Here is a 23351-nt window from a genome sequence, read left to right on the forward strand (position 1 = left end):
ACACTGATGGACAGTGACTGCATTGGGGTATGGGTGGGGACTTGATAATATGGGTAAATGCAGTAACCACATTGTTTTTTCATGTGATACCTTCATAAGAGTGTATATCAATAATACCTTAATAAAAAAAAATTTTTTAATTTCGTGTTCCCCCACCTCAGCAAGGTATCTACTATACATTATCTTTCCCTCAAAAGACAGAAAAAATGGGAACTATCTCAAATAGAAAAACTCCACTCAAGAGAGCTGCCTGAATTATCCAATGGTATTAGTGTTTCACCAATTTTTTATGTTACAAATTTCCAAGAAGTCTTATCATCAAACTTAATAGTTCTTTTGAAATGTTTATAAATTTCAAAATTGACTTTCGATGGGAGAAAATGAAATGTGGTTTTTAATTTCCACAAACTTTGGGAAATAATAGTTACCTAAGGCCTTATAATATGTAATTATCATTCTGGCCATATTCCAACAGATGGGGGTCTATTCTAAAATGGTTTTCATGACACTACGAACTGGTATGTCTTTGAAAGACAAGGTGAGAATAGGCTGAGAGCACGGGCTCAAGTATGAAATGTTCTTCTGTGGGAACTGGTTGAAACCCTATTTTGGAAACATGGACCTGCACAAGTTTCCAGTGATACTCAAGGCCAAGAAAGAGGATTAACAGTTAGGTCTCAACCGTCCAGCAACTATCATAATAAATTTCTTACTTTCTAAAAATTTCTTTATATTTTTAATCATCACCACACTATAGATTACATCCCCAGGACTTATTTATCTTAAAAGTGGCAATCTGTACCCTTACTCTTTCCCCCATCTCCGGCAACCATCGATCCTGTTCTGTTTCTATGAGGTCAGGGTGGGTTCTTATTTTAGATTCAAGATAAAAATGATATCATGCAGTATTTGTCTTTCTCTGTATCACTTTACTTCGTATAATGCCCTCTTTGTCACAAATGGCTGGATTTCCTTTTTTTTGGCTGAAGAGCATTTCTCTGTGTATCACATTTTCTTTAACTGTTCATCTGTTGATGTACACTTCGGTTGTTTCCAAGTCTTGGCTATTATGACTAATGTTGCAGTGAACATGGGGGTGCAGTTATCTTTTGAAGATAGTGGTTTCTCTTCCTTTGGATAAATATCCAGAACTGGGATTGCTGGATCACATGGTAGTTATAGATTTAATTTGTTGAGGAACCTCCATACTGCTTTCATAGTTGTCACACTAATTTCCATTCTCACACAAATTTCTATTCAATAGATAATATACTTCCATTTGTTATCTTCAAATAAAGAAAAATCTAAAAGCTATTGATATTCATATTATTTAACTCATCTAAGGTAACAAAAACAATTAAAATTTCCTTTACATGTTGGCTGAACATCTTAACCAATAACAAGTTCTAAAATTAAGGTCTACTTCTATGGTTTAAGGACTTATTTTTTAAGTGTCAGTGGAAAGTTTGCTAGAAATCATTCTCAGAATAAAACTTCATCGTAAAGTCAGCTGATAATCCTCAGCCTCTAGGAGAGTGTAAAGGCTTCTTATGGTACTGCCACATCAAGTTATACACAGAAAATTTATTTCATAGGCCATGTAAGAAATGTGTTGGGTGTTAGGACAAGATGTAGACAAGAAAGGGTGTTTACACTGTAACGGTACCAAATAAAATCACTCAAAACACCTAAATAAATGCTACCATTTTCTATGTCTACTTCCGTCGATCTCATAAAAAAATGACCACAATTTTGACATTTTCCTGTTTGTTGAGAAGGTATCTGTTTAAGGATTCCAGCAGATGTACTTCTATGGTTCATATAAAAGGAAATGCATCCGGCTAGGAACACATACAGGAAAACCCCTATGAGTAGCAAAATCCTGCTTGCACATTTGCTGAGGCCACTGCACAGCATCAACTACTCCGGTGCTCAGCAGACTGAGAAAGTTCCCTAGCCAGACCAACTGCAAGAAGACTCCAGAATGTCCCAACAGGGAAAGAACACATGCCCTCTAAGCTGCTGCTTTTAATGGTAGGCAGGTTTTAATGTGGGAGAGATCAGATGCATTATTTAATAGAAAAAGGCAAGTAGGATATTAAATGAGGAAACAAATGTCCTAAAACCAGCTATTTAAATGCAATGGCAAGTTAAAAATTCCTTTTAAGAAGCTGGAAATGTAATGTTAGCTTACGTAGAATACATGTTCACAAGAGAGCAGTCATCCAAAGCAAATATTTTGGCTAAATGCAAAAATTCAACATTCATCATTGCTGGACAGGCAGGAGATGGCTGAGCTGCACAAAATTTTCATAAAGAAAACCTACCAGTGACACTTGAAGAGCTCACCTAACAAATTATTTTCACTGCACCCAATTCCTTAAGTAAGATTCACATGAGACAGCCCAAGGAAAAATATTTGGAAGAGGGAGAATAAAAAACCACATGCAGCATTTGCTCGGGAAGTCAGATACACAACCACCTCCTACACAGCAGCAATGGCTGAAAGACACTTGTCCACTTGATGACACTGAACTGCTGGAAAAAAATTAGAAAAAAATGTTTTTTTCCCTAAAACAACTACTAACCATGTAAGACAACTGACTGCAAGTATGTTACAGCTGCCAGGTCGGTTCAATTTATCATGACATTAAGAGAGGTAAGAGAAAAGGGGGAAACAAAAGTAAACTCAAAATGGATCCAAGATCTGAATGTTAAGTCACGAAACCATAAAACTCTTAGAAGACAACATAGGCAAAAATCTCTTTAATATAAACCTGGGCAACTTTTCCTGAACACATCTCCCGGGGCAAGGGAAACAAAAGCAAAAATGAACAAATGGGACTACATCAAGCTAAAAAGCTTCTGTACAGCAAAGGACACCATCACAGAACAAAAGGCATCCTATATTATGGGAGAATGTATTTGTAAATGACATATCCAACAATGGGTTAACATCCAAATATATAAAGAACCCACATGCCTCAACACCCAAAAAGCAAATAACCCAATTAAAAAATGGGCAGAGAATATGAACAGACAATTCTCCAAAGAAGAAATTCAGGTGGCCAACAGGCACATGAAAAGATGCTCCACATCGCTAATTATCAGGGAAATGCAAATTAAAACCACAATGAGATATCACCTCACACAGTTAGGATGGCCAACATAGGAAAGACTAGGAACAATAAATACTGGCGAGGATGCGGAGAAAGGGGAACCCTCCTACACTGCTGGTGGGAATGTAAACTAGTTCAACCATTGTGGAAAGCAATATGGAGGTTCCTCAAAAAACTAAAAATAGAAATACCATTTGACCCGGGAACTCTGCTCCTAGGAATTTACCCAAAGAAAACAAGTTATCAGATTCAGAAAGACATATGCACCCCTATGTTTATCGCAGCACTATTTACAATAGCCAAGAAATGGAAGCAACCCAAGTGTCCATCAGTAGATGAATGGATAAAGAAGAGGTGGTACATATACACAATGGAATACTATTCAGCCGTAAGAAAGAAACAAATCCTACTATTTGCAACAACATGGATGGACCTAGAGGGTATTATGCTCAGTGAAATAAGCCAGGTGGAGAAAGACAAGTACCAAATGATTTCCCTCATTTGTGGAGTATAACAACAAAGCAGAACTGAAGGAACAAAATAGCAGCAGACTCATAGACTCCAAGAAGGGACTAGTGGTTACCAAAGGGGAGGGGTGAGGGAGGGTCGGTGGGGACGGAGGGAGACGGGATTGAGGGGTATTATGACTAGTACACACGGTGTGTGGGGATCATGGGGAAGACAGTGTAGCACAGAGAAGACAAGTAGTGACTCTGTGGTATCTTACTACACTTATGGACAGTGACTACAATGGGATATGGGGGGTGACTGTATAATATGGGTCAATGTAGTAACCACATTGTTTTTCAGGTGAAACCTTTGTAAGAGTGTGTATCAATGATACCTTAATAACCCAAATAAAAAATTAAAATACCATGGCTAGGACCTCCAGTACTATGTTGAATAGAAGTAGGGAGAGTGAGCATCCTCGTCTTGTTCTCAGTCCTAAAGGAAAAGCTTTCAGCTTCTCACTGTTAAGTATACTGTTGGCTGTGGGTTTGTCATATATGGCCTTTATTATGTTGAGGTATTTGCCCTGTATATGCATTTTGCTGAGAGTTTTTATCATGAATGGATGTTGAATACTGTCGAATGCTTTTTCAGCATCTATGGAGATGATCATGTGGTTTTTGTCTTTCCTTTTGTTTATGTAGTGGATGATGTTGATGGATTTTTGAATGTGGTACCATCCTTGCATCCCTGGAATAAATCCTACTTGATCATGATGGATGATCTTTTTGATATCTTTTACTTGCTAATATTTTGTTGAGTATTTTTGCATCTGTGTTCATCAGGGATATTGGTCTGTAATTTTTTTTCGTGGTGTTTTTACCTGGTTTTGGTATTAGAGGGATGCTGGTTTCATAGAATGAGTTTGGAAGTATTCCTTCTTCTTAGACTCTTTTTGAAAACTTTAAGGATGATGGGTATTAGGTCTTCACTAAATGTTTGATGAAATTCAGCAGTGAAACCATCTGGTCCAGGCGTTTTGTTCTTACGTAGGTTTTTGATCACCAGTTCAATTTCGTTGTTGGTAATTGGTCTGTTCAGATTTATTTCTTTCTGGGTCAGCCTTGGAAGGTTGTATTTTTCTAGAAAGTTGTCCATTTCTTCTAGGTTATCCAGTTTGTTAGCATATAATTTTTCATAGTATTCTCTAATAATTATTTGTATTTCTGTGGTGTCCATAGTGATTTTTCCTTTCTCATTTCTGATTCTTTATGTGAGTAGAGTCTCTTTTTTTCTTGATAAGTCTGGCTAGGGGTTTATCTATTTTGTTTATTTTCTCAAAGAACCAGCTCCTGCTTTCACTGATTCTATTGTTTTATTCTTCTCTTTTTTATTTATTTCTGCTCTAATCTTTATTCTGTCCCTTCTTCTACTGGCTTTGGGCCTCATTTATTCTTCTTTTTCTAGTTTCATTGTGAGTTTACACTGTTCATATGGGATTGTTCTTCTTTCTTGAGGTAAGCCTGTATTGCAATATACTTCCCCCCTCTTAGCACGGCATTTGCTGTGTCCCACAGATTTTGTGGTGTTGAGTTATTGTTGTTCTCTCTCCATATATTGCTTGATCTCTTTTTTTATTTGGTTATTGATCCATTGATTATTTGGGAGCATGTTGTTAAGCCTCCATATGTTTGTGGGCTTTTTTGTTTTCTTTGCGTAATTTATTTCTAGTTTCATACCTCTGTGGTCTGAGAAGCTGGTTGGTACAATTTCTATCTTTTTGAATTTACCGAGGCTCTTTTTGTGGCCTACTATACGATCTATTCTTGAAAATGTTCAATGTGCACTTGAGAAGAATGTGTATCCTGCTGCTTTTGGTTGGAGTGTTCTGTAGATATCTGCTAGGCCCATCTGTTTCAACGTGTTGTTCAGTGCCTCATGTCTCCTTACTTATTTTGTCTGTTTGATCTGTCTTTCAGAGTAAGTGGTGTGTTGAAGTCTCCTAAAATGAATGCACTCCATTCTATTTCCCCCTTTAATACTGTTCGTATTTGTTTCACATATGTAGGTGCTCCTGTGTTGGGTGCATAGATATTTATAATGGTTATATCTTCTTGTTAGACTGACCTATTTATTATTATGTAATGTCCTTCTTTGTCCTTTGTGACTTTCTTTGTTTTGAAGTCTATTTTGTCTGACAGAAGTACTGCAACTCCTGCTTTTTTCTCCCTATTAGTTTCATGAAATATCTTTTTCCATCCCTTCACTTTTAGTCTGTGTATGTCTTTAGGTTTGAAGTGAGTCTCTTGTAGGCAGCATATAGACGGGCTCTGTTTTTTTATCCAGTGACTCTATGTCTTTTGATTGGTGCATTCAGACCATTTACATTTAGGGTGATTATCAATAGGTATGTACTTATTGCCACTGCTGGCTTTAGATTCATGGTTATCAAAGGTTCAAGGGTAACTTCTTTACTATCAGTCTAATTTAACTCACTTAATACTCCATTACAAAAACAATGTAAAGGTTCTTTTTTTTCTCTCCTTTTTCTTCCTCCTCCATTTTTTATATATCAGGTATCTGCTTAGTAATTAATTGTTTACTGTGGTTTTATTTCCTCTGGTGACAGCTATTTAGCCTTAGGAACACTTCCAACTACAGCAGTCCTCCAAAATACATTATAGAGATGGTTTGTGGGAGGTAAATTCTCTCAGCCTTTGCATATCTGGAAATTGTTTAATCCCTCCTTCAAATTTAAATGATAGTCTTTCTGGGTAGACTATTCTTGGTTCGAGGCCCTTCTGCTTCATTGCATTAAATATACAATGGCACTCCCTTCTGGCCTCTAAGGTTTCTTTTTGAGAAGTCTGATGAAAGCCTGATGAGTTTTCCTTTATATGTGATCTTTTTTCTCTCTCTGGCTGCCTTTAATACTTTGTCTTTATCCTTGATCTTTGCCATTTTAATTATTATATGTCTTAGTGTTGTCTTCCTTGGGTCCCTTGTGTTGGGAGATCTGTGCACCTCCATGGCCTGAGAGACTATCTCCCTCCCCAGATTGGGGAGGTTTTCAAAAATTACCTCCTCAAAGACACTTTCTGTCCCTTTTTCTCTCTTCTTCTTCTTCTTCTGGTACCCCTATAATGCAAATAATGTTCCATTTCAATTGGTCACACAGTTCTCTCATTATTCTTTCATTCCTAGAGATCCTTTTTTCTCTCTGTGCCTCAGCTTCTTTGTATTCCTCTTCTGTAATTTCTATTTTATTTACTGTCTCCTCTATTTCATCTACTCTGTTTTTAAATCCTTCCACTGCATGTTTAATTTCAGATACTGTATTCTTCAATGTTTGTATCTCTTTTCTGTATTCCTCTGAGTTCCTGAATATTTTTCTGTAGCTCCATGAGCATGTTCATGATTTCTATTTTGAAATCTGTTTTAGGAAGATTGATAAGTTCAGTTTCACTTGGCCCTCTTTCTGGTGTTTGTGGGATTTTTGTTTGAACCAGGTTCCTTTGACATTTTTTATTTATAGGTGGTGCCTTCTAGTGCCCAGGAGCTCTACTCTCTGGAGCTGCTCAATTCCTGGAGCAATGGTGGGGGTCGCAGGCAAGTGGCAGTGGTGCCTGTCAGGAGGAAAGTGCTCTTTCCTGCATCCTGGCTGCAGTGCCTGTCTCCACTACCAGGGCCAGTGGGCTGAGCACGCAGGGAAAAGCCTCTCTGCTTTACACTTGTAGCTGCTGTAGGTGGGGCTACCCTCTGGCTGGCCTGGCACAATGGCAGGGACAGGCGGCTTGTGAGCTGGTGCTGACTGGGAGGAAGGTGCAGAAGGCTGCACATTGTGATGGGGGGGGCCTCACAGCTGTGTTGACAGCCTGGGGGAATGGAGTGCCTGATGCTATTAAAAGTTCCCAACCTGCTGGGCAGAGTGCACACAGACAATTTTGTTCACCTGTCCCTTCTCCTGAGCAGCAAGGTCTGTACAGTCCTTGCCCCTTTAGCTGCTCTCTTTCTGTTAGGAAGTCTCTCAGACTGTCCGCCTTTCTATTGGCCCAGAGCAGCCCGATGTGGATCCCTGTTTTCCACAAGTGGCTGGAATCTCAGTCTCTCCAAGTATTCCACCTGTCTTAGTTTCCCAACCCCACTAATCTCCAGAGCACAGTGTAATTTAGGTTCATGCTCCCAGAGCCAATCTCCAGGTCTGGGTGCTCAGCAGTCCTAGGCCTCCCCTCCCTCCCTGCTCTGTTTCTCTTCCTCCCTCCAGTGAGCTGGGGTGGGGGAAGGGCTTGGGTCCCTCCGGATCATGGCTTTGGTACTTTACCCTTTTCCTTGAGGTCTGCTGGTTTCCCCAGGTGTAGGCAGTCTGCCACAGCCTTCTTTCCTGTTGCTCTTTCAGGATTTGATGTATTTGCTATATTTTCATATTATATGTGGTTTTGGGAGGAGGTTTGTGTCTCACCTCTCATGCCTCCATCTTTAATCCTTGATTATCATTTTAGTTTTTACATGTTAAGAACAGAAATAAAAATGGAAAGACAAAAAACACAAGTCAGATCTACCAAGAAGCATCTAGGCTCTGTCTTTAAAGAAGCCTGGAGTGGAAAGAGTTCCAAAGCTCATCTATTCCAGGCCCTTCATTTTCAGCCCAGAAACATTACGTGATTCGCCCAAAGATAAGGGACTTCTGAGAAAGACACAAAGACCTCAAACCACAAAGGCAAGTTCAACTTTCTACCCTTTGAACTTTCATACTTTTTCAATGATAAATTCCCCATCACACATACAATGTGGCTTCCCCAGATCAACCAATGATGCCACTCAGAGTTCCTTCATGGGGGTGCTGCCTCAACAGCCAACAGCTCCACCTGGCCTGTTTGTGCAACTTTTAAATATGAAATTGCACTTTGTTCCCATTTCATAACATACAGACACTGGCTCTAAGCACTCAAATATACTGAGACAAACAGCAGAGAGCATTCGGTATGCCAAAGGAAGCAAAGCTTTACTTCTGCCTGAAAACCCAGTGGACCATGTGCTCCACTGTCCAGAACAACCATGACAGACCATGCATGGAAAGCTGGGGATCTACACACCAAGGGCAATTTCTGAAAAGGTAAGGCTTATACTTTTTAAAGCTTTCTAACAGGAGAACTTGTACTTTACACATTTTACAATTTTGTACCCATTTAGGAATTTGTTACAGAGAGAGGTTGGAGACTACCCATGAGCATTCGCTGAGGACCTGGAGGAGAATGTGAAGCTATGAAAATAACTGCTAAAAACAAAGTCTGACAAGAAGTGAAATGTGCTATATACAGAAATCAAATCACCATGAAGTATGCTTTAAATATCTTATAAATTTTATATGTCAATTATACCTCAATAAAGCTAAAATGTTTTTAAAAGAAATTAAATGGGAATGATATGAACAGCAAAAGAGTGACATATAAAGATCCTAAATACAAAAAAAATTAAAACCCTCAAATTAACTTTCTCACAGAGTTGTATTAGAGACCCTTTGTCAACTAAAAGATGCCATAATAGGGCCTGTAACTCACTTAAAATATAACCAAAAAACATTATAGAAATTTTGCAGTTACTAAAACGCGAAATTAGAAGGTGTTAGGGGTCATCTCTAACTCTTCAATAACAGAAATATGTATCTTTCATTACACTATCAAAATAAGAGCAGGTTTTTCCCAAGATAATGTGCAGAGATGACATGTTTACAATCCCTAATATCTCCCCATTTTCTGCTTATCACCAGCATCTTTATAAACACAACCACCTCTCCCATCCCTGGAGCTTTGAAAAAGGACTGCTGAAGAAACCTCTGTCACAGTGAGTGGGGCAGGCTCTACCTACCCAAAGAACACTAATAAAACCCTCTGGGGCTGCAGGCATCTCCCTGAAGAACACCCCAGGAGAGCAGGCTGAAAAGCTGAACTCTGCCTCTCTCTTCAAAGAGCCAAATTAGTCCCAAGAGCCCTCACACCAACTGCAGAACTTTTACAGACATGACAGACCCAGCAATCTCACTTAAAAGTTAGTGACAAATGTGTTTCAAAATATTTTCTATACTGATGACCTACTTTTCTTATCAACAACTGGTAAAAAGTATACTGTGTATGTGTCCAAACTTGCTAAGGCGGTTTCCACTGCTTAGTCAGATGAAGTTTCTCTTGGAATAAAATTTTAGTAATTCCTTAGCAATATACTTATACCAGGAAATGAAATTACTGGACTCCCAGATCTTTTTTAAGGCATTTTTATGAAGATCTTCATAAGTTAAGTCACAGGCAAAACTGGCAATGTCAAAGAACAAAATAATCACCTCCTACTGAAGAGTTTCAGTCTTCCCTTTTCAATACCCTATAGCCTGGTAAGCAGTTACTAAATAAAAATACTCTTGACAATGTTTCAACAGAACAGTGAGGTAAAGTAGGAAAAACTCTGGCTTGGATGCAAGACACAAGTTTATCCTGACACAGTCACCTAAATAGTAAGTCATTTTGGTCCTATGGTGTTGGTTTCTCATCTATAAAATGGGAGAACTAAAGTAAATTATTTCAAGGGTCCTATTATAATCTAAAGCTTACAAGCCTATATGGAATGCTTCTTTCACTGGGATCCAGTCCACATTCTCCCGGAGAAAACACACACAATTCATTAAGAACTGAATTTGTTATTAGCACCCACAGGGTTATAGAGTTAACACATACATTCAACTGTGAATACTCACCAGGTCTTTAATCCCAGCCATTCACCAGTCATTTATTCAAAGAGTACTTACTGAGCTTTGACCATGAACCTGGCATCATGCTAGATGTCGCAAACACAGTGATGAGCACGGGGCCCTGGCCCCGGCCCTCACGGAGCTCCCAGTCTGCTGGAGGAGACACACCGCTATCAAACACACACACACTAATGTGCTGCTGTGACTCATGCTGGATGCAAAAACACAGAGGGAGGGAGTCAAAGGCCAGGGCAAGAACTACCTTATGGTAGTAGCGCCATAGAGCCTTCTCTTTACAAGTAGGGTGTCTGAAAAGAGGAAAATCCTAGGGAAAATATTTAAATTACTTATTGTACCTTTTCAGATTAATGACTGGATGTGCGCCTGCCTTTAAAAATGAGGTATTTGCCCAGGGAGGCACCTAGACCTTGAAAATAAACATACTTAGCATGCTGTTTGAAAATGAAAGTAACAGTTTAGAATAAAAATCTCCGTTTCCAGAATTTTCAGACATTATATAGAAATGCAAAAGTACACCTCTTAAACTCTTACTACACCTTAGAACAAATATTTTGGTCTAACCCTTTTTTAGTAAAATTAAAAATCATTTCCTTATCAGCAAACCTCTCTTCTAAAGGGGGTTAAAAAACAAACATAAAAGCCCTACAGAATATCAGTACCTACAACAGAGTATAAGAAACTGTAAGAATGTAATTACATTGGTGAAAATGTAGGTAGTTACTACCAAATGAATACTTTACCACCACTCTAATACCTTCCTAAGGTCTTGGTTCTTTAGGAGGAGAACACTACACATCTTATTTCACCAATAAAATGGAAATACCTCCAGGGAACTGTACACAAACAAATAAGGCCCACTTTCAGGAGGAAAACATCTGGGCTAGTAAGTAATTTGGGAGTGACAACTCTATCACGAGAGCTTTTACCAGCTGTAGCTGGTAAGACTATAACCGTAACCATCCCAAATCCAGTTTCCTTCCAAACTGTATGAATATTTGAAAAGAAAATCATAGCCCTTAATTCTTTATGTTAAATTGGACTGCACAATATTACTAAAAGAAAAATTCTATATGCCTCAAATGAAGCAGGAAGAATCCTTGTTTTGTGAGTAGAAGGCTACAGCAGGAAGAATGGGGAGTGGGGGGCCTCCCATCCCTAATACTCCTTAAAAACAACCTTTATATCAACAGCCCCAATAACAAGAAACCCTACACTTACGGTTTGTGGTGATCTCTAAGAAATGCCAGAAATACACACACACACACACACACACACAAATGCAAGTACAACACAATTCTTTTCTTGTGATCACTTATCACAATTACAAAACTATTCTTTTCTGTTACCACATATCATCAATACAATATAAACTAAAGCCTACAGTTTTTCAAGTTTTAGTATTGCACAAACGAACTCCTAAATGATTCAACAGTTGAAATGATGCACCATTTGCCCTATGTTCACATACTCAGTTCTTGTCAATTTCCTAAGTCAAATGAATCCAAATACAGTATATCCTGGCAGTTCCAGGAGCCACTAAAATGACCTGAGACCTGCCCTGTGGTTCCTCTGGGTCTGGGCCTAGAAGCCCCTCGGGGTCCACTGTGGACACTTTACAGTCAGTCAGTGCATTAAGGGAAAAAAACTGGAGAACAGAAAAACAAAAAGAAAGTTTTTTTTCCATGGTTATCTTACCTTTAAATCCTCATCTTGAAGCAAATTACGTTTCTTCCTATGTCTGTTTTGACCAACACTCTCAGAATGAAAGTGTGCCCCCACTAGGAGGTTCCTCTGCTGCATCTTTCTCAAGGCAAAGCTGCTAACCACCCTACAAAACCAAGCCCTAAGAACCCCACACTACCAGTATTTCCAATTTATTCAAGAAGTCAGTTAAGTAAATTTGCAATGAAGTAACAATATGTAATATCCCCCTTTTTCATTATAATTCATGCTTTAAATAACCAGAAGTCCAAAGTTTGCTTTGCAAAATAAAATGTGTTTCAATGAATAAATTTGTGTGTATGTACACACGTGCACACTTTACTAATATTTATTTACAATGAGAATTATGAGGTTAGTTTATTGTAAGATAATTAAGCAAATGCTTACAATTAGCAGCCCTTCCACACCACAGAAAACTTCCTCTAAATGGGAAGAATGAGACAACCTCTATCATAACTGCATCAAAACTGAAATTCAATTATTCAACTAACATTTATTGAGCACCTACAATGTGCTAGGCCATGTGCTGGCAAATGGAGGCACCAAAAATGTATGACAGCCTCTGCCTTCAAGGGATGTGGAATACGATGGTACTAGTGTTCATTTTCACAAACTGAAATATAATTCCATACTTGTATTTATTCTTAAATTTTTAGTCATGTAGCCCAAAACGTTATTAGAATTAGCATAGAAATCACTACCAATAGTGATGCCCACAAATTACATTTTCATCTACCTTTATAATTCCGTATCTAAACTACATTTACGTTTTATTCAAATGCATTCTATAAATGTATATTCTATTATCATGACTTTCCACAATCTGGGCCACCTCCCCTATCCATCTTACACTATTTTCCCCAATTACACCTGTTCCAGATGAGCCCAGTGCTATTTTGCACACCCTCAGGCAGGGCCCACAGACACTGGCTCTCCAGCACCCTGCAGAACTCAGCAACAGATCTGTACACGAGGGCGAAAGGAAGCTTGTAACAGATTTTTAAAACTATTTTCAAACATTTTAAAAGTACAACACATTAAGCTTGCCATTGACACTTTGTAAGACTTTATTTTTAATTGCACCAGAGAAATCAAGTCCCGAATCCCTATAACACTTAACATCATACCATGTTTGAATGAGAACTCCTTGGAAACCAGACAATCCAAACCCTTCAAAGAACCAAAAACAAAAAAAAGAGGTCAATTATTTCTCATTCTTTGAGGAAAGAAGGGGCTTTTGGTTAGAGTTTGTAAGAGAACAAAAAATATAGATAGATATCAGCCCCTCGCTCTGGCCAGCACAAGCTGTCCAAACTTTCAACCATTACCCTGCTTGATGCACTTCTCAGGATTACCGAAATCAGGCACTGCTAAAGCCGAAGACCCTGTCAAGCCATGGTTCCCAAATGGAAAGAGAAAGATCATGAGTATTTTGGAAAAAACAGCAGACTCACTGTTTCAGCGGTAACAGGAAGACTCTTTCAAAAGCAGGCACGGCCTCTTCCTGATTCCAGGGCAGCCTGTGTATGGACCCTGCCTGATCCCACAGACTTTTGCTCAACATTTCCTTTGAAACCTTAACACTGACTGAACACCAAAATTTTACTGAGATGATCTGTTTATCAATAAGGAATCTCCTTTTAAAAAATATTAATACTGTACCTCTGAAAAGGTTCAGGGATGTGAATGAGATTAGATAATACAAATAAAGCCTGTAGACACCAAGCACTGAATAATAGTGGTAATTTAGTAGAAACGGTGGCCATCCAGCAAACACATCAGTAGAATTGAATCTGAACCATCTGCTTTGCTACTACCTTAAAGGAGATCGGCTTACCCAGGGTAGTAGAAGCTTCAAACCACAAGAGAAGGAGAATGAAGAATTTGGAGGGCTGCTATGGCATGAGGTCACTGGATGCCACACAACCTGCACAGACAGGCACCTGGCAGGCGGACAACAGTTCCTGACTTCCATTCCACATGACTCGCAGCACCCAAGATCCAGAATTCCAGTACCACCATTAACAGTTTAAAAAGCTGTACTGTGAATTAAACAGATTTCTTCAGTCTGGCTGGGAACTTACCCATCATTTATAATACTGAATCTACAAAACAAAAAGCCATCTGAATTCCAAATAACTGACTTAGACTTTGGAAGACAAACCAGTTCTGGGTTGGGGACTGAATGTACACGCTGCCTCCAAAACAGAAATCGCATCTGGGCTCTGAACCATTCACTTTTAGAGAATCAGACAGTTCACAGCTATGCTTTGCAGGTAAGATGTACTATTTGTTCCACTTGAGAAATGTAATTCAGCCCTGTGCATGCAAGACATGTTCACACTACAAAAAACCTGCAAGTCTTAGGTTAAAAAAAAAAGACTTCCAACATGTCTTCCTATAGTTGCACTGTAAAGCAATAGTGGCTCACATAATAAGAGCCTAAAGGATGATTACTGTATTTCTAAAACAGATTGTCAGGCATCTTATTAAATATCACCCCAAAGAGTTGTGGACAGCACTCACTGGCTCTGGCCTCTCTCTTGCTTGCCAAGAAAAATTAGGATGACAATGTTAAGCTAAAGACACTACTAACCACAAAATTAATTCACCATCTAGCTTGTAAAGTGACTAGGAGATGATAGCTCAAGTTTACATGTGTTACTCAGGCAGCATTTAAGTTTTTATATTAACAAAATCAGACTCAATTCTTTAAGTTCTTAAGAATGAAAGGAATTAGAATCTTTAACAAGAAAAGAATGACCATTATGAAAAGGAATTTAAGTATCTTTCATGTGAAGTAAGCAAATAATGGAGATTAAACATTTCTCCTAAGGAGGAGGTGCTTGTGAAATTTGTCAAGAACCCCTACAATGTCAAGTGTGAAAAATATATCTCTCAAAGGCTTCACTTTCCCAACACTTCCTTTCCCACATGCGTTTTTATGGCCTTTTATGAAACCGAAAACCTAGTTTTCATCTTCCAGGAGAAGACCTTAGCAGTTATCAGAACATGGGGACACACATCTGATTCCACAATGGGGCAAAAAAGGCTCTTCCACCAAACTGCCATGTGACCAGATTCCCAGTCTGTCTGAGTTCCCCAGAGACAGAATGCCCACACTGTGAAGCAATGATCTACTTCTGCTAATTCCAAGGGGTTTTTATTCCACTTACAATCTGTGTAGTTACAGTCCTGGATGCATACTGCTCCTGTCAAACCTGGCATTTTCATAAACATATGGCCTTATTGGTACAGACTATTGTGGCAGGACACAATTGCAAGGGCACCTTTGCAGTATTAATTGGTCTTTGAAACATCTGAGATAAATTCTTCCAACCACTGCTTATACTAGTGGTCAGACTGTAAGACTGAGGAATTAAAAAGGGACTGATAAGATAGGAACTTAGCATTAAAACTAGGAAATCAAGTCTACCAAAGGGTTATCCAAGAGATTCTGTGTATTTTCAAGCTTCCCCAAAATGTATCTAAAAAACCCTGAAAATCTGGACCAAGCTTCATAGTTTAATACATGTACAATCCAAAGATGTGAGGAAAAAACCCACAAACACTGTACTACCACCTGTGATGATGAACAGAAAAGATAAACTCTGTGAGCAGGCTCAGTTTGTAGATCTGGCAAAAGCCCACGGTGGAAGGTCAAGAGGGAACCGTTACACTGGGTCAAGGACTAAAAAGGGAAAGCATGCCAGGTTCACACCATGTTTAAAAAAATGTTTTCACACTCTACTATAAATCTACCAACTATGAAAATGAATTCACACCACAAATAAAAGGAGGTGGAAGGGAAGTAGGGGAGGAGGGAAGGGACAGTTAAAGTTCCTGATCTTGGGCAAGTCTCTCAGGTTCCATGAGGAATAGACCAGTTAGGTACTTTCCGCTCTGGCTGTGTTTCAGAGTCACCAGGGAGCTCAAGCCCAGGCAGCTGTATTTATAAAGATCTGCAGCTGACCCTCATGGGCACTCAGGAATGAGGACCACTGGACCTGAGAAATGATCTCCTAAACCCACCTAAAAAAGATATATTCTTTAAAAGGTGGTGAGATATTAGAGTTACATATGATCCATTATTCATAACTTTAAAAAAGAAATGTGGCTAATTGCATGACCAAAGGGGGGGAAATGTGCAATGTGAAATTACTGCCTTCGGACATAGAAAATATAAGCCTTCCTACTTCCATTTACATTCCAGTTTCTCTCTGCCACTCTGACCTTTACATTAATATGATGTAACTTCTCTTTACTGTGACAAACAGGAGGAACTGTTTTTTTTTATTAATGTTAGATTCAAATGACAGGCCTAATTTAATGACCCATGAAATTACAGAGGCTTTGTTCTTTTTTCCCACGTAGAATGCTACACTTTACCACAATGCTGCCATTCACATCCTAACCAGATGACTATGTCTCACGCCACGGTGCAATCTCCTTCCAAACCCTAAAAAGATAGATCTTTCAGAGGAACTAGACCTTCTTCCTTAAAATGGAAAGACTTAAGACATCAAATACAAGCCTAAGGCCTTGAATAAGAGAAGCTTGTCTCAATGGACATTTCTAATTCAGAGGGCAAAAAAACTGCCTCATTTTTAATACAACCTTCCTTTCTGCAGATTAGACATTTTTCTTCCTCTTCAGTAATTCAACTTTGATTCAAAGTCGAAAATGCTGAGGTGGGTGGGGAATCCACACATTAATAGCATAACATCAGAAATAAAATGTATTAAAACTTACTCTATTTGATTCTTCCGAGTTCTACTCATGAGCAGACATTTAAGAATGAAGACGAGGGAATGCAAATTTATTGTGTCGACTCAATAACCCAGAAAGGTACCATTAACATCTCCACACTACAGAAGAGGAAACTGAGGCTCAGGGAGGTGAGCAAATTGCCAGTCACAGCTGTTAAGAAGTGGAGCCAAGCGCGAACCCTGGCTCTAAAGGCCTGCACCCTGAATTGCCTCACGTTCTCTGAGTACAAAACTCTCTCAAGAAGCTACGTAAAGAAAGTATGGAGAGCTTGCTGAGCCTGAGACAAAAGAAGAAATGTGAAATTTATTTTTCTTCTTCTCTTATTATGTTACTACAACCCAACCACTTCAATGAACACAAAAAAGGAAAATGTACCCTCCAGTGACCACTTGATTTCTCCTAACTCTCAGGAAGATACTAAGTATTTGTAAAAGTATTAAAAATGAACATAACAGAAAATATAAAGACTACTCTTGGAGTCAGATTCTCTCAGAGAAATAGGAGCATGAACAAAAGAATGAAAAGGAAGAAAGTGTAAAACCCAGTTTATCCCCATTATCAGGCACACACAGGGGTAGTTCCAGCGCTGACTGACTCATACCATCAGGGCGGGTCTGTTGCATTTGGTGTGCCTAAGTCCTACCAAACTACATGTGTTCCCTGGCCATCTGCCCTACTGAGAAGGCTGTGTGCCAGTTCATCACTGTTCATTAGGGGGAAAGAACCTGGATGAGAATGTTCTGCCCTCCGGAAAATGTTGCAAACAATTTTATATCTGAGCAATTTATTTGCTAAGAGCTGGGTTGGGGGGGGCCAGAAAAGCAGAGGGAACTTACCCTTGTACTTCATGTTATTTTAACACAGGCAACAAAGATGTAAATAATAATCGGAGAAACGCGCTTAGAGATCTTTCCAACTAACTTCAATAATCCTTCACTCAGCAAATATCAAGTAGGCGGTGGAGACCTAGCTGTGAGTAAAAGAATCTCAGTATGACTTCCATGGGAATTTCTCTCTCACATGCTGCCTTCCATAGGAAGGCGCCTTTCAGACAGTAAAGAGCAAGTTCAGGCCCAGTTCGCCTTGATCCACAACCACAGTAAGAAGCCTGAACTTCAACCATATACGACAGGTGAACCTTTTTGATATAGAACTATTTCCAATCTATTACTGTCCCTTTCACATTTGGCTTTTAATTTATATAACCAAAATATTAATGATGATGTGACTTAAGATTTAAATAATTTTAACTCTATTATTATCAATTCTGACTCTATTATGCATAAAATTAGACTTCACCACAATTTAAAACTTTTGTGCCTCAAAAGACACCATCAATAAAGTGAAAAGACAACTCAAAGAATTGGAGAAAATTTTTGCAAATGGACATTAGCCATCAGGGAAATGCAAATCAAAGCCACAAGGAGATAGCACTTCACACCCACTAAGATGGCTAGAATCAGAAAGCCATAGAGTAACAAGTGTTGACAACAATGTAGAAAAACTGAAATATTTACATACTATTGGTGGGACTGTAAAATGGTGCAGCTGCTCTGGAAAAGTCTGGCAGTTCCTCTAAGAGTCAAACATGGAGTAACCAATATGACCCAGCAATTTCAAAAGAGAAATGAAAACATATGTCCACAGATAAACTTGTACATGAATGTTCACAGCAGCACTATTCATAATAGCCAAAAAGGGGAAACACCCAAATGTCTTTCAACTGATGCCTGGATGAACAAAACATGGCATATCCATGCAACAGAATATTATTCAACCATTAAAAAAGAACAAAGTACCAACACATGCTACAATACAGATAAACCTTGAAAATATTATGCTTTTTAATAAAAGACAGATGCAAAAGACCACACATTGTATGATCCCACTTAAACGAAATGTCCAAAATAGACAAATTCATAAAAAGAAGAGTAGATTAGTTGTTGCCTGGGGCAGGGAAGGGGGGACCGCTAAATGGGTATGGGGTTTCTTTTTGAGCTGGTGAAAACGTTCTAAAAATGACTGCACAACTCTGACTATAGACAATTTGGATGGGTGAATTACATGGTTTATGAATTACATCTCAGTAAAGTGTTTATAAAATAAAAAAGATTCCATTATGCACTACTGAAATACAAAATAAGCTCCCAAAAAGGAGTGAAGAATCTTGTTCACTCATTTTAAAGGATCTGAACTAGGGCAATGAAAACCCAGAGAGATTCTATTACTTAACATTCTAGGTACTAGGTCATACTGAAATATTCATGAGGATTTGTGTTTTAATACAGAAAAGGCATCTTAAGTTTAAAAAGACATACTCACAAGCATCAGAAAAGAGCTTTCATAACTCAGGAATAGGACACAGGGAAGTCGTCAAATGGAAAACAAACATGGATTTGTACCCTGAATATGGAAATGGCACCCAATTTACTACTGTTCCACCTCTGAAAAATAAGTCAAAGGGTAAAATAGCCCAGTTAATAATGTCTGTTTCTAAAGAACCAATTTGTGACATTCAAAGTATTGAGAAATGAGTTGCTATCATAAAGAACTGAGTCTCCACATTCCCAGTTATGTAATAAGAACTGATCATTCATCCCTTTGAACATTTCAACATTTCATTTCATAGGCATTAGAGTAACTCTCCTCATGGTTGGAATGGATCCCAAAAGTGACAGATGCAGTAAGCATAAAACTTAAATAAAAATCCAGCAGTGTATATAAAAAATGCTATTTGTCAACCCTGAATCTAATCCTAAACTATATATAAAGTAATGGACATACATGCTAAATTAGCACAACGTGCAGGCAAAGTAACAAATGGTCATGAAAAATTCAATCCTGTGTGCACTGCTATCTCATTGGTATATGTCTATTAAAATTCATCAGGCTTTAATGTACCTTCCACAAACACGGAAAAGGCACACTCTGTAATTGTCAAAAAGTTGTGTACCTGACCTTTATACCAATGTTTGTTCAATCCTCAGTCTCACATGACTATCACCTACCACAAAGCACTGTACTTCCAGACCTAATATACAACACAATTCCAGTTTTATTTCTCTTTTTTCGATCTATTTACTTATGCAACCTTTCAGATCCAACGGTTACTATTAGGCTTCAAATCCAAACATTGAGACTCCAAAATGTATCTCCAAGCCAATAAAAATAAAAAATAAAAAATAATTTAGTTTCCTTACAGTAGCTCTCTGAAATATAATCAAGTCCAAAATAATTTTTTCCCATTTCATCAGTTTTACAGGGAATGCAGGAAATAATATAAACATTTCCATTTGCCTTCACAACTGAACAGACGGTACAAAGCAACTGCTTATACTTAATCATGTTTTTGTCTATTCTAGCAGGCCCTGGTGTCAGGAGAGAGTTCTGCCAGATAAAGACAATGAAATGCATTATTATATAGAGTGACTAAGAACCCTGCAAGTGCTTTTTTAGAATGTAATCCCAGGCAGGAAAACTCAGGTAAGAGGGTCTAATATTTTGTGATAATTATTTCCAAAAGTAAATACATTCACCACCCAGCACCAGTTTAAAAACAGGCACTATATTCTATTCTGTTTAAATGTCTTACAGGAAAGAAAAGCTTTGTATCTTGCTACCCTGGGGGAGATCAACAACTTGCAATTTGCTTCTCACACTGAATCCCACGTTTGCAACATGTAGAGCAAGGACTTCAAACACCACAAAATAAGGGCAGCCTACAGTAAGGCCAAATATAGAATGTGATTCTAAACCATGATGCAGTAAAAGCCTACGTTTCCTTTTCCAGCCATCAAAACCCTTTGAACACTCCCAAAAAAGGACGGCAGGGCCAGCGCTTCCCTCCAAGAGGAAGCCCCTTTCTTCTCGGCTCCCCCTGCAGCCTGCCACTTCCCCCAACACGTTCAAATCAAACGAGAGACCGAGAGCTAGTGTGTGCGCGCCTGTGTGGCCAGGCGGGAGAGCTTGGTTCCTGTATTTCCATCCTCAACATCTGACCTCATCCTCAGTCATTTGGGCGCAACAGAGCCCCACCTGCACCTCGCTCCTTTTTACTGCGTTCCTCGCCAGAGGCTCCTCTATTAGGGAAGCACATCTCTGAATCACCCAGTTCACTCTGACGCTCCAGGTCCCCGACCCTGCGGGGTTCCGGCTTCGTTCTTCCTCTCCCAACCCCCCGCCAGTCCCAGCCCTCCGCTCCCATTGCGGGGCTCATCCTCTTCCAAGCCGCCCCCACCCACACTACTCCAGCTCTAGCCGTGCCCCGCCCTTCCGACCCCCAACCTAGATCTTCGGAGCCCAGGGCCGGCCTCTCACCCAAAGCCAGAAAACCCCCAGGCCAGACGGCCGGCCGCGCCCCTCCCACGCCGGGCCAGCTCGCCCCGACCCCACGTGAGCCCGGCCCTTGGCCACCCCCAGCCACTCGCTCTCTAGAGCGGCTCTAGCCCCGCCCTCCGGGCTGGCGCCCCCAGGCTCTGAGCCCTACCCTCGAGATGCCCCTCCCCACCTACTACCCCACCCAACCAGACGGGTCCCTGGCCCCGAAAAACCTTCCTCGGGCAGCCGCGTCTGCACTCGGCCCGCGGTTCCTCACCCGGCCACGGAGGTTCCGGACTCCTAAAAGCCTCCCTTGCCCTGGGCTGCCTCCTCCCCACAAGGACCTCGGTTCATCCTCCCCAGGCCAAGCGACTCTGGCCCCAACTCCCTTCCTTCCCCCAGGATCCCGAGCCTCGGTAGCAGCCCCGGGCCCCACGCCCTGCACATACGGCCAGGGTGGGCCCCCAGCCCACCGTTGCGCGCCCACCACACCCACGCCACACCGGCTCCTGTCAGTCGGAGCCGGCACATGCTGCGAGGACAGGTCCGCCCGCCGGGTTCGCTCCCGAGCGCCCCGCCGGGCGCGCGCTACTCACCAGGACCGAGGTGCCTGAGGCTCCGCCGCCACCGCCTTCGCCGCCGCCAAAGTCGCCGCTGCAAAGCCCGGCAAAAGATCCAACCGCTGCCGCCTTCTGCCTGGCACTAAGCGCCGCGCGGGGGAGGGGCGCGGGCTGCCGCCTCCGCCCCCGCACCGCCCGAAGACCCCGCCCCCGCGCCGCGCCCAACCAGGGCCTCCGGGCTGCGGGTGCCACGCCCATTTCCGGGAGGGGAAGCCCTCTTCCCACCCTGTTCCACGCCTCGCTTTCTCTCCCTAGCGCCCCCTCTGGTGCGGAAGGATGCAAGTGTCCAAGCGCACGCACCGCCCACTAGTCATCCGAGTGGCCGGAGGGCCACGCCCACAGGCGCCTCCGAGCCACGCCCACTGCTCCGCCCAGCCAGGAGAAGCTTCTTTAGAGCTCCACCCACTGACCCGCTTGGCTCTTTAGGGTCACATCCCCCAACTCCTCAGATTCTTACAGAGCCCCTTAAAACCAGAATATCAGCACCCTGTAGGTGCTGCCCACTGCCCTATCCAAACCCTTAACTAGCCTCCTGTCTCCCTAAGACCCGCTGCCCTCCCATTGCTTCAGGGCTGGCCCTTTTGGTGCCACGAAACCCCGTCCCTCTTCTAGAAGCCCCACCCACGGGCCAGCAACCCTCTTCACAACATAACAGGCCACGCCCACCGCTCATCGAGCTGCTTGAAAGTCCAAGCCCCGCCCCTAAGTCTCGATCCAGGTCTCTGGCTTTCGAAGCCCCGCCCCTAGTCCCATCACACCCTCCCACTACTATCCCTGGGAACTCCCGACGCTCCGGTCCCCCTACCACCTTCCACTGTCAAATTCCCAGTAGTACAGGGTGGCTGCCCCTGGGTTGGGCCACACCTGCGTCATCACCACCAGTGCACAAGGAGGTCGTGTCTTGACCCCATTTCTCAGGTGAGGAAAAGAGGGATACGGGGTTCCTCCCTTCCTTTTCCGGGACAAAGTCCCTCACCCACTGCTTAATAATAATAACTGGGCCGCCTAGGCCTGAAAAAGCAGTAGGACTTGAGTCCCAGCTCTGCTGCTGTCAGACTATATATCCTAAGTCAGTTCTCTTTACCTTTCTAGGCCTGAGTTTCCTGATCTTTAGCGTGACATTGTCCTGTTAATAACCAGAGTCCATTTTTGAAATACCAAGATTTGAGGAATCTGAGCAAGTGAATTAACAAAGCAAGCCTGCTGTGGGATAGAGCTATTCATTTCCCAATCAAGATATCTTCGCAAAAAAAAAAAAAATATCTTTGCAATTTACAGGGGCAGTGTAAATTCTAAGCATCAGTCTCAGAAAAGCAAGTTGTGTAAATCAAAGTCCACCTGAACCAAAACAGCTATCACAGCAAATTACCCCCTTTCTAAGCCTCAGTTTCTTTACGGTAAAGTAGGGATAGTAGCAGCTGCTTCCGGGAAGGATTCCATGAACTCACCTTAGTAATGCACTTAGCAGGGTGTCTGACTTACGATGAGCCGATGAGCCTCACTTACCTGTTGCTGCCACTGTTGCTGCTACTGTTGTGCCCGACATTATGAAGGGATGAGTCTCACCTTGCCCTCAGGTGGCCGTCACTCACAGGG

The 23351-nt window shown here is 41.1% G+C and overlaps 1 protein-coding gene across 1 annotated transcript in view; it reads right to left on the reverse strand.

The window, feature by feature from the left end:
• The window catches only part of CORO1C (coronin 1C), a 79805-nt gene extending 57916 nt beyond the window's left edge, over positions 1-21889 (reverse strand). Inside the window, exon 1 of the mRNA XM_017652983.3 lies at positions 21732-21889. The gene's annotated coding sequence lies outside the window, so the exon portion shown is untranslated. The remainder of the gene's footprint in view (positions 1-21731) is intronic.
• Between the last annotated feature and the right edge of the window lie 1462 nt (positions 21890-23351).

Source organism: Manis javanica, chromosome 15 (genome assembly GCF_040802235.1).
Source record: "Manis javanica isolate MJ-LG chromosome 15, MJ_LKY, whole genome shotgun sequence".
In the NCBI taxonomy this organism is placed as follows: Eukaryota; Metazoa; Chordata; class Mammalia; order Pholidota; family Manidae; genus Manis; species Manis javanica.